We start from the raw sequence: 9,463 nt of genomic DNA, 5'->3' as shown, positions 1-9,463 counted from the left end.
TGGGTTTGCATTTTTTATTCCAATTATAATAGGTTTAGGATTCTGCAAAAATGAAACTGAGACTGTTAAGGTTGTAAATGGATAAGGCCTTAGGTTTAATATGGGAAATTTAAAGATATGTAAGAATAGTGCAAAAGATGATTGTGTGGCTTATGCTTAGCAGCAGGCTTTACGATTCAGGGTACTTGAAAAGGGGATCTGATAGTATGTTTATTATTGTTTTGTTTTTTTTTTTTTTTGAAAAAGATGGTGTTGTAAAATTATAGAATTTTCTCCTTAATGGTTTAATTTCAAGTTCTTACAAGTTAATTGTAAAGGTGTTAATAAAGAGGCTCAAGTCGGTGATGCAAGATGTGGCCAAGTCCTATTCAATGATGCTTGTAAAAGGGAGGCGAATTGTTGATGAAATGCCAACTTCTGGGAGGCTTAGAATTGCGGAAGTGGGACTGATATGTAAAGATATATATATATGTAAAGAAAAATCTTGAAAAGGTGTATAATCACATGGAATGAGGCTTCTTAGAAGAAATTATGAGTTTCTGGACGAAGAGACAGTAAATATATAAATGCATATCTTCAGTCTCCTTTCTCATTTTGCTGAGTGAGTAGTTCACATATGAAATTGTTTTTGAATTTCTAGTGGCATCAGGCAAGTTGGGAGTGGGAGGGGGAGGGGGGGGGGCACTCTTTTCTCCACTATATGTTACTTATTGATTTAGCAATGGAAATTCTCAATTCAATGACAATGATAAAGCTAGCGGAGCAGTCAGATTTCATTGAAGACTTTCAAGTCAATATGCTCTTACTCAATGCATTGGTGTTTCTCAAGGCTTTAGTGGATCAGATGCTTAGCCATAGTGAAATTAAAAAAAAAAATTGTGTTTGTCAGGTTTGATGGTGAAGTTGAACAGTAGTACTAATGATTGGAGTGGAGATATAGATGGAGCTTTTCTTAACAAGGAGTGTGTTGGTGTGTCCGGATGTCTTGGAAATTTTCCATTTACTTATTATTTGGGGATTCCTTTTTTTTTTTTTATGGGCATCTGGGGATTTCAACTGGACTTAAAGATTTAACCAGTTCTAATGGACAAGTGGTTGTGGATAGATGGGAAAGAAGATAGGCTATTCGAAAATGCAGATTTTTTTTTTTTTTTGGGTAAGTCTAGTTTTGTATCTATATACTGCAAAGTAAAGCCCTTTGCATTTGATCATGCTGAAGCGATGCAACTTTCGATGTCTCTTTCCATCTTTTCCTTTTCTTTGGCTCGGTCTCCTTTTAACTTCCTTTTTATTGTGTTTTAAACTTTTGGCCTTGTGGGTCTCCCTGCAACAGATCACTGCCGCCCTTGAGAAAAGCATCCCTTCCACTGATAAGTAGAGCCCGAGAACCCGAGTCTCTTACAGGCAAAAACTCTGCGTGGACTGCATTAATAACATCTCACGTACATGCTTGTTAAATGGATTATATGGTGTCATTTTGACTATGAAAAGGAAAATCTAAAATAGGACTATGAGTGCTATGTGGGTTGGGAAGAAATACATAAAGAGAACTTTTTTTTTTTTTAATTGTGGTTCATTGGATATTGTATGCATTGAACGGGCAACAGGGGTCAGGCTTAGAGAATGATCGATTAGATGAGGTGGGGGTAAACCGGGTAGACCCAACCCTCTAAACTCTGTTTTCTCTCCCAAATCTCAAACAAGTGGGTCGTCAATGGGTTGAGTCTGATCCGAGCGTGGTCCATGTATATCAGTCCTGACCTTGTTATATGTTGGTTTCGAACCTTCTACGGTCAAGGTGAGGTACATGTGGTTCTAGTTGACCCACCAAATAAAGAGAGTGTTCTGTAATATGGATGAAAAATTGGGGGGTGTGAACTGGTCTACAACACACTTTCTGGCAGGGATCAATTCACACTACACCACATTCTACAACTGTTCTGAACTATGGACAAATTGTGTGGACTGGACTAGTTCACACCCATAGTGGTGTTTTGTAGGCGTGGTGTGGACCAATCCACACCATACTTTTTGATTCCATGTATCTCATTTACATTTATGAATGATCTACGCCAACATTTTAAAAAACGACTCGGAAATAAAACCATTCTGGCCACTGGTTTCTGGGTTGACGGTTCAATCGTCTGGTTCGAATGGACGGTCGGTTTTGACAAACAAATTAAAAAAATAAAAAATAATTAAAAATAGAAAACGGTAAAAAAACCGTTGAACGAGTCGATTGCTCGGGTCAACGGGTTGTTGACTTTTTCAACGGTTTTTGGCCAAAAACCGGGTTTGGGGTAAAATGGAACCGCTTGCCTGGATGGTTCCCAGGCCGAACGGTCCGACCATCTGGGTCAATGGCGGTTCGAAAACCTTGACCTACACAATTAGTCATAATTATCTAATTTGTGCATTTTATATGATAAATATATTGAAAATGCATCAATGAATTAATATTAACCAATAAATATTAATTTTTTTATAAAAATAATAGTACAATAATTAAAAATTTTAGAAAATATATTTTAAATATTACTTTATTGATAAAACATTAAAATTTTAAAATAATAAAAAAATCAAGTAAAATAATTAATATTTTATTAACAAAAATATTAAAATGTGAAACAGACAATAGGGTTTCAGCCTTTGAGGAAAAGTGTGAAGTAGGGGATCAAAAATCAAGTGTGGACAGTCCCTAACCACAAGCCACAACCTGTAGAACGGGTGTTCATCCCGTGGATGGGACCGAAATCTTGAACTTTTTTGTACTACAAGAAAGGAAGGAGAGAGCCCTAAGGTGTGTTTTTGGAGGATAACTCTCAACTCTCCAATGCTTAAGTTAGTAAATGGACGAAGAGACAATAGATCGAGCTGAGGTGGCTGGATTGATGAGAAAAGTAAAAGGATGGAATAAATGCTGAAAGAATGTTATAATGTCTATGTTGGATTTTAATCTCATTAGAGATTAAATCCAATGGGGTTTGACTGGTTAATTACATGAAAAATTACACTTGCATACATGTCTTGAAAATAACTTCTTTTCTTACTAAAAATAGTTTTTAACTTGTCCCACATTGGAAAATTATAAGTTTTGTTTTGGGCTTTTTAATAGGAGCTGATTTACACTCCTTGGATAAAGAGAGGAGAGTATGGAGGCTTGCTACTGCGCAATGCGTGTGCACATGTGTGTGTGGCCCAATGAGGCACTTTAAAGGCTGACTGTTGATGGGATCAACGGTCACGATTCGATCAGGTGTGATCAAGAGGCACCATTCAAAGTTAACAGTCATTAATTGTTAACAAAAAATTGTGATTGTTCAAAGTCTTTTCTGAATTAGCACCTTCATGATTCTTTAGAGATTATTTAAGGAGCACAAATCAAGCATTTGCACACACACAAAACAATTATATAAAATCACTTTATCTCTCTCTCTCTCTCAGTCCGATTTGCTACTGTCTCATAGAAGGTTTCTTTGGGGAGTTTTTCAACTTTGCTAGTTGCAGATTCTCGTCCAAGGCTCTATTGTATCCTAAGAACGGATTTGCCTGTAACCCAACAACAAACTCAATGAAACTGAATGGGGGCAAATAACATTCTAAAGACAATGTCTTCAGATTCGCCTCAAAGCTTCTTCTCCAAGTTTTAGTGGCCCCATTTCCCAATAGTGTTTGCTCTTTTCTAGGGGTGTCTCACCTATTTATAAAGGAGGTATCATGTTCACTAAGGAGACGACTGTCAAGTCTGACCTAAGCTTCTCGGTAATTGTCTTTATCAAGAATAGTAAGAATGTACGTGCGCTGCATGTGGCAATAATTATTTTTTTTTTCTTTGTATTTTAGCCATTTCTATCTTTACTAACAATAATTCTTATTTTTCAAACATATTTTTGTTTAATATGAAGAATATATAATATTAATGCATGTTCAATTTTTTTATAAAATTTATAAAAATTTTATATTTTATTTTTATTATTTTAATTTCTGAGATAATAAAAGTTACTTATTTACCAAGAGGAAATGCAATTCCAATATATTGCTTGAATATTTGGTTTTTAATATTGTGGTCGAATCAATCATGTATGTGTATATATGAGCGAATAGCTCTCCATTCTGGACATTCCGGTGGACATGTACTACCCTTCTTTGTCTAACCGTTTGGCTAGATATTGAAGGGCAAAATTGCAATTTTCCATTCTGTTCATGTTGCTGTGTCTGTTTCGTTGAGACACTCTCCCACTACGTTCTCCCTCTTCGATTTCTCTCTCAGAACCGAGGAAGAACATTGCAACTTCCACTATTTCCGATTATTTTGGTATGTTCTCCTTCTTCGTTTTCTCTCTCGAAACCGAGGAAGAACACTCTAACTTCCACTATTTTCTTTTCTCCTAACCTCTCTTAAATTTCTCCCTGTTCGGTTTCTCCTTCAAACCCTTAGTCATTCGTACCCTATCCTCCACGAAGACGTTATCTCCCACGAAATGGCCCATTAGAGGATGAACTCTCCCACAATTTCTCTCACGAACGGGGAGTGCAGTTATCTCGAGATCTATATAAATGGAATTTGTCCATGCCTTGGAGTACACACAACTTCCATTTCTAAAAGAGCTACTCGACCAAAGAAACAGGGGATTTTCGAGAGGTAATGTTCTGCCGAATCTTGTTTCAAATGCTTCAAAATTTTTATTTTAATGGCAATGATTATCTACCAGAATAATGTATCTATGGTAAATATCTTAATTTTATTTATTTTTGGATTGGAAATGATTAAATATCTTGCAATTGTAACTGTCTGTATCTTTGATGCAGTTTATGCTTAGTTTGGCTTTGTGTGAAAGGTTTGGACTTGTCTCCTTATTTTAGGAGTTAGATGACAAAGGTTTGAACTTGGCAATGATTATATACCAAAATAATGTATCTACCCTTCAGCTTTTGTAGTAATAACCATAGACTTGCAAGTTGTCCATTATTCTGGTAGATATTCATTATTGGGTACCTATCAATTAGTTGGGACATGGTAGATCCGGTTCAATTTAACATAATAATTTATAGGTGAGTGGCAAAAAAAATGAGTGCAACATGTTTAATTTTATATATATATTTTTCTCCATCCAATGTTCATTTACATTGTTTATTTGTTTTCTTCTTTACGATGGGATCACTGCCTGTTGTATCTTTGATGCAGTTTGTGCGTAGTTTGGCTTTGTGTGAAAGGTTTGGACTTGTCTCCTTATTTTAGGAGTTAGATGACAAAGGTTTGGACTTGGCAATGATTATCTACCAGAATAATGTATCTACCCTTTCCCAATAGTTTGCACTTTTCTTGGGGTGTCTCACCTATTTATAAAGGAGGTGTCGTGTTCACTAAGGAGATGACTCCAAGTTTGACCCAAGCTTCTCGGTAATTGTCTTTATCAAGACTAGTAAAAATGTACGTGTGCTGCACGCGGCAATATCAAATGATGATGATGATAATAGTCAGCAATCAAATGACCTTATTGGTTGAACCATTAACCTATTTAACCAGGAAAATGAACTATGATTAAAACATTAACTCATTTTTTTTCTTTGTATTTTAGCCATTTCTATCTTTACTAACAATAATTCTTATTTTTTAAACATATTTTTGTTTAATATGAAGAATATATAATATTAATGCATATTCAATTTTTTTCATAAAATTTATAAAAAATTTTGTATTTTATTTTTATTATTTAATTTATGAGATAATAAAAATTACTTATTTACCAAGAGGAAATGCAATTCCAATATATTGTTTGAATATTTGGTTTTTAATATTGTGGTCGAATCAATTATATATATATCATTAATATATAATATATAATATATATGATATTTATTATTTATTTATAAATATGTTATTTATATTGCATATTTGTAAACTTCTTATATGATGAAAATAGTTGAAAAATACTTATATTTTTTTGTTTTTCTTTATTTCAGCTATTATATTTTATTTTCCTTTTAATAATTTATTATTTTTTAAATTAAATCGGGTCGTATTAGATTCGGGTATCCAACATCTTGATCGGATTCAGATTCGAATAAATATTTATGAGATCCGATCAAATTTCCGGATCGAATCGAATTCGAATATACCTTGATTCAAATCCGATTCGATCTGTTTGCATCCCTACCAAATCACGTGCCTACAATGACCTAGTTAATTAAATCATTAAACCATTTGACATGATTAATGGGGTCATGTGTGACATTAATGCTCTTTATTTTTTATCCTAACTTGTATCCCATTTCTATCATTAATGAAAATAATTCTCATTAATGTGGAGGCAATATCAATCCTTGAGAAATTTCACTTGAAAGGGTACTACTTAGTTCTAAGTTCTAGTCTTTTTGGATGATGATTAATCTGTTCTTAGGAAGTTTTTACCCTTTTGTATATTTTCTTTTTCTTCATTAGGTTTGTACATGGAGACGTGAAGCCAGAAAACTTTCTACTTGACCAACCTGGAACTTTTGATGAAAAGAAGTTATTTTTCATTGATCTTGGTTTGGGTATGTTGTCTCTAAAATTCTGATTTCTTTCTTATGTCCATCTCCTTCAGAGAGGCTCAGTTTTCCTGAGATCATGTCACAGTTGAAGCTGCCCTCTCAAGAAGTTAAGAAACTGCTACATTCACTTTCATGTTCAAAGTACAAAGTTTTGATTAAATAGCCAGATAATAAGGCTATCTCTTCAAGTGATGTATTTGAATTTAATTCTATGTTTACTGATAAGATGAGGAGAATCAAGGTATGAAACCTTTTCTTTTCCCTCCAAAAAGAAAACATTCCTTTTCTATCTATTTCTGTATTTATTTTTGCAGTTTGGCAAAGCTTTGGTTCATGGTTGAACTTGCCAACAAACCCAGTGCATATTTTGATCCAACTAATATATTTTGATCCAACCCAGTGCAGTCAAAAGAAGAATGGTGATGGGTTGCACATGAATATGTAGTGGACTATTTCTTTTTTGAAAAGTTTATTTTGATAAGAAGTATATTTATTTATATTTAAAGCAGTAATGAATTCCCATCTCCTGGCTTTACTTCTACTGTTATTGCTGCATGGGCTCTGCTAAAAGATACAGAAACCATTCCTCTGCCACCACCAATTAGAATTTGAACAGAAAAGAAGGAGAGGTAAAAACATAAAAAACATGGTAAAAGAAACTGGGGAAAAGAAGGGAGAAAAAAAAAACAAATCCTTTTAAAATAGGAGAGAGGTATGATTATAGATTATTATTTCTTATCTGTCCTTAAACATATTGTGTGGATCATGGAGGTCCAAAATTCTTTGTTTCACAAATAGACCTTAATCATTTTCTGCAATTTTGTTGTATTTCAACTTTGGAAATTACAAAAAAAAAAAAAAGTTAAATAACAAATGTTAAGGAAAAACAAACCAGGAAGGAACTAAAGGAAGAATAGTTTGCAACGGCAATGGGGATTCTTCTTCTTTCTTCTCTTTTGCTGGCATTTTTGAGGAAGTCTGGTCTCATATATGAATACAGTTTTCTCATATAATGTAGTGGGACTACATCCAAATTCAATCCGCTGGCCTCCGGTGACGGAAGACCCTAGTCTCCTGTTTGTAGTATTGGCTTTCCTTGTAGATTTCAATAAAACAAACCTATATGAATGGCTGGCTTTTCTTTCCTACCCATGATCCGTCCATATCCGGATAATGGAGTCGGGTATTGATTGGAACCGTATCATGCTGCTTGGCTTGGATGAAGAAATAGAGGGATTCTCAACAGCTGATCTGGTCATTTGTAAGTAACTAGGTTCCCAGACATGGAATTATGGGGATCTTCTGATGGGTTGTTTATCAGAAACAGAAAAAGAAAAGGTCATCCTGTCAACCACCCTTTTAAGGCCAACATTTAAGCCTCAAATAACAATCTAAACTTTTCCAAAAACGGAAAAGAAAACCTCATTCAATTTTGTAAGAAGACTGAGATGTCTCCAGCTATTTAGTATTTATAATACCCGTGAGACCCCTCCACCCTCTCTATAGCATCCTTTGCCGTGTTGTACTTTGCCTCCAGTCTCCAGAGAAGGGAAACCAAACCATGATTCTCCCAACCGATCTCTCCACATTCCATCCCGTTTTCACTTGATACCACTCCACTTACCAGAGACAAAAGTGTGAGTGAGTGGGTGAATGGGTGTTGGGTGTCGAGTGTTGATACTTTTTCAAAACTCATGAGAAGATTGATGGTGCTCTCATGCCGCTAATTAAATTTCTTTCTGAACTCATGAGAAAATGCTTTAGTTTACATAGGAACTTTCCCTATAAACCCCACAAGGTAGAGAAGCTAATTAAATTTCTTTTACAACTCCACAAATTTAAATTTTAGGGGTCTAATTTTGATGACTAACTGTTTCCATGATATAGGGAGTTAATGGACCATTACTTATTTCCTAGTTAATGGACCACTCTGCCTCTACAAATTCAGTTCCTGTCATCCTGCTTCCTGCTTTACCTTCATCTAATTTCTATTACTGTTCGGTCTGCACCTTCACTTCTTCAGGACAAAGATGGTGAAGAGGAGTGAAAATAGCTCATGTCAAGACAAGAAGCCTTACTTCTTCAAGATTTTGCTACCGGGGCTCCCCACCCAACAATTGGTACTCTCAATCTTTTACTTCTGTTAATTCATTTCCCCTTTTCTTGGCATTTCTAGTTTTTAATATGTGAAAATGCTTTACTAAAACTGAATCTGAATGATGAGCTTCTTTTCTTTTTTTTCTTCTTTCTCTGTTGTTTTGTAGCGGATTCCTCCAAATTTTACGAGGCACATTTCGAAAAAAGCAGCTGGAAGAGCAATCCTAGAAGATCGTAGTGGTTATCTTTGGTTCGTCAAATTAAGATAGACTTCAAGTGGCATATATCTAGGGGAAGGGTGGCAGGATTTTTTAGTAGATCACTCTATACTAGATAATGAATTTTTACTATTTCGATATGATGGAAATCTGATATTCAATGTGAAGATAACAACAATTAAATTGATAATTTGCAACAGTTAAAGATAACAATTGCTTGATTGTTGCTACTTCAACAACAGTTTGGAAAATCTATGCCATAAATAAGCAAAAGAAACAATTGTCTAGTTGTTGCCAATTGTAAATTGACAACAATTAACATGATTGTTGTATATGAACCTTTGGGGCAACAATTGCTTGATTGTTGCTTGTTCAACAACAGTCTAGAAGGATTGTTGCCTAAGATGCTAATTAAAGACAAATTTTCACAATTAACATGATTGTTGTATATGAACCTTTGGGGCAACAATTGCTTGATTGTTGCTTGTTCAACTACTATCTAGTAGGGTTATTGCCTAAGATGCTAATTAGAGACAAATTTTCAATTGTTAGCAGGTAGTATGATTGTCGTAAAAAAATTACATGGGCAACGATTTTTATTAATTGTTGTTGAA

General features: G+C 34.6%; 1 long non-coding RNA gene across 2 annotated transcripts; it reads left to right on the top strand.

Moving 5' to 3' along the window:
* The first annotated feature begins 4,108 nt into the window (after positions 1 to 4,108).
* On the top strand, positions 4,109 to 9,088 carry LOC104606841 (uncharacterized). Of its 2 annotated transcripts, none has more exons than XR_016077261.1 (4): positions 4,109 to 4,642; positions 6,443 to 6,775; positions 8,558 to 8,654; positions 8,799 to 9,088. It is a non-coding gene; the product is annotated as an uncharacterized LOC104606841 (long non-coding RNA). The 2 variants fall into 2 exon arrangements; XR_736842.3 differs by having other exon boundaries at positions 4,111 to 4,642; positions 6,443 to 6,537.
* Positions 9,089 to 9,463: the final 375 nt, after the last annotated feature.

This window comes from Nelumbo nucifera, chromosome 6, assembly GCF_055504915.1.
Source record: "Nelumbo nucifera cultivar China Antique chromosome 6, China Antique-T2T, whole genome shotgun sequence".
In the NCBI taxonomy this organism is placed as follows: domain Eukaryota; kingdom Viridiplantae; phylum Streptophyta; class Magnoliopsida; order Proteales; family Nelumbonaceae; genus Nelumbo; species Nelumbo nucifera.
This window is presented reverse-complemented; position numbering and strand designations above follow the sequence as displayed.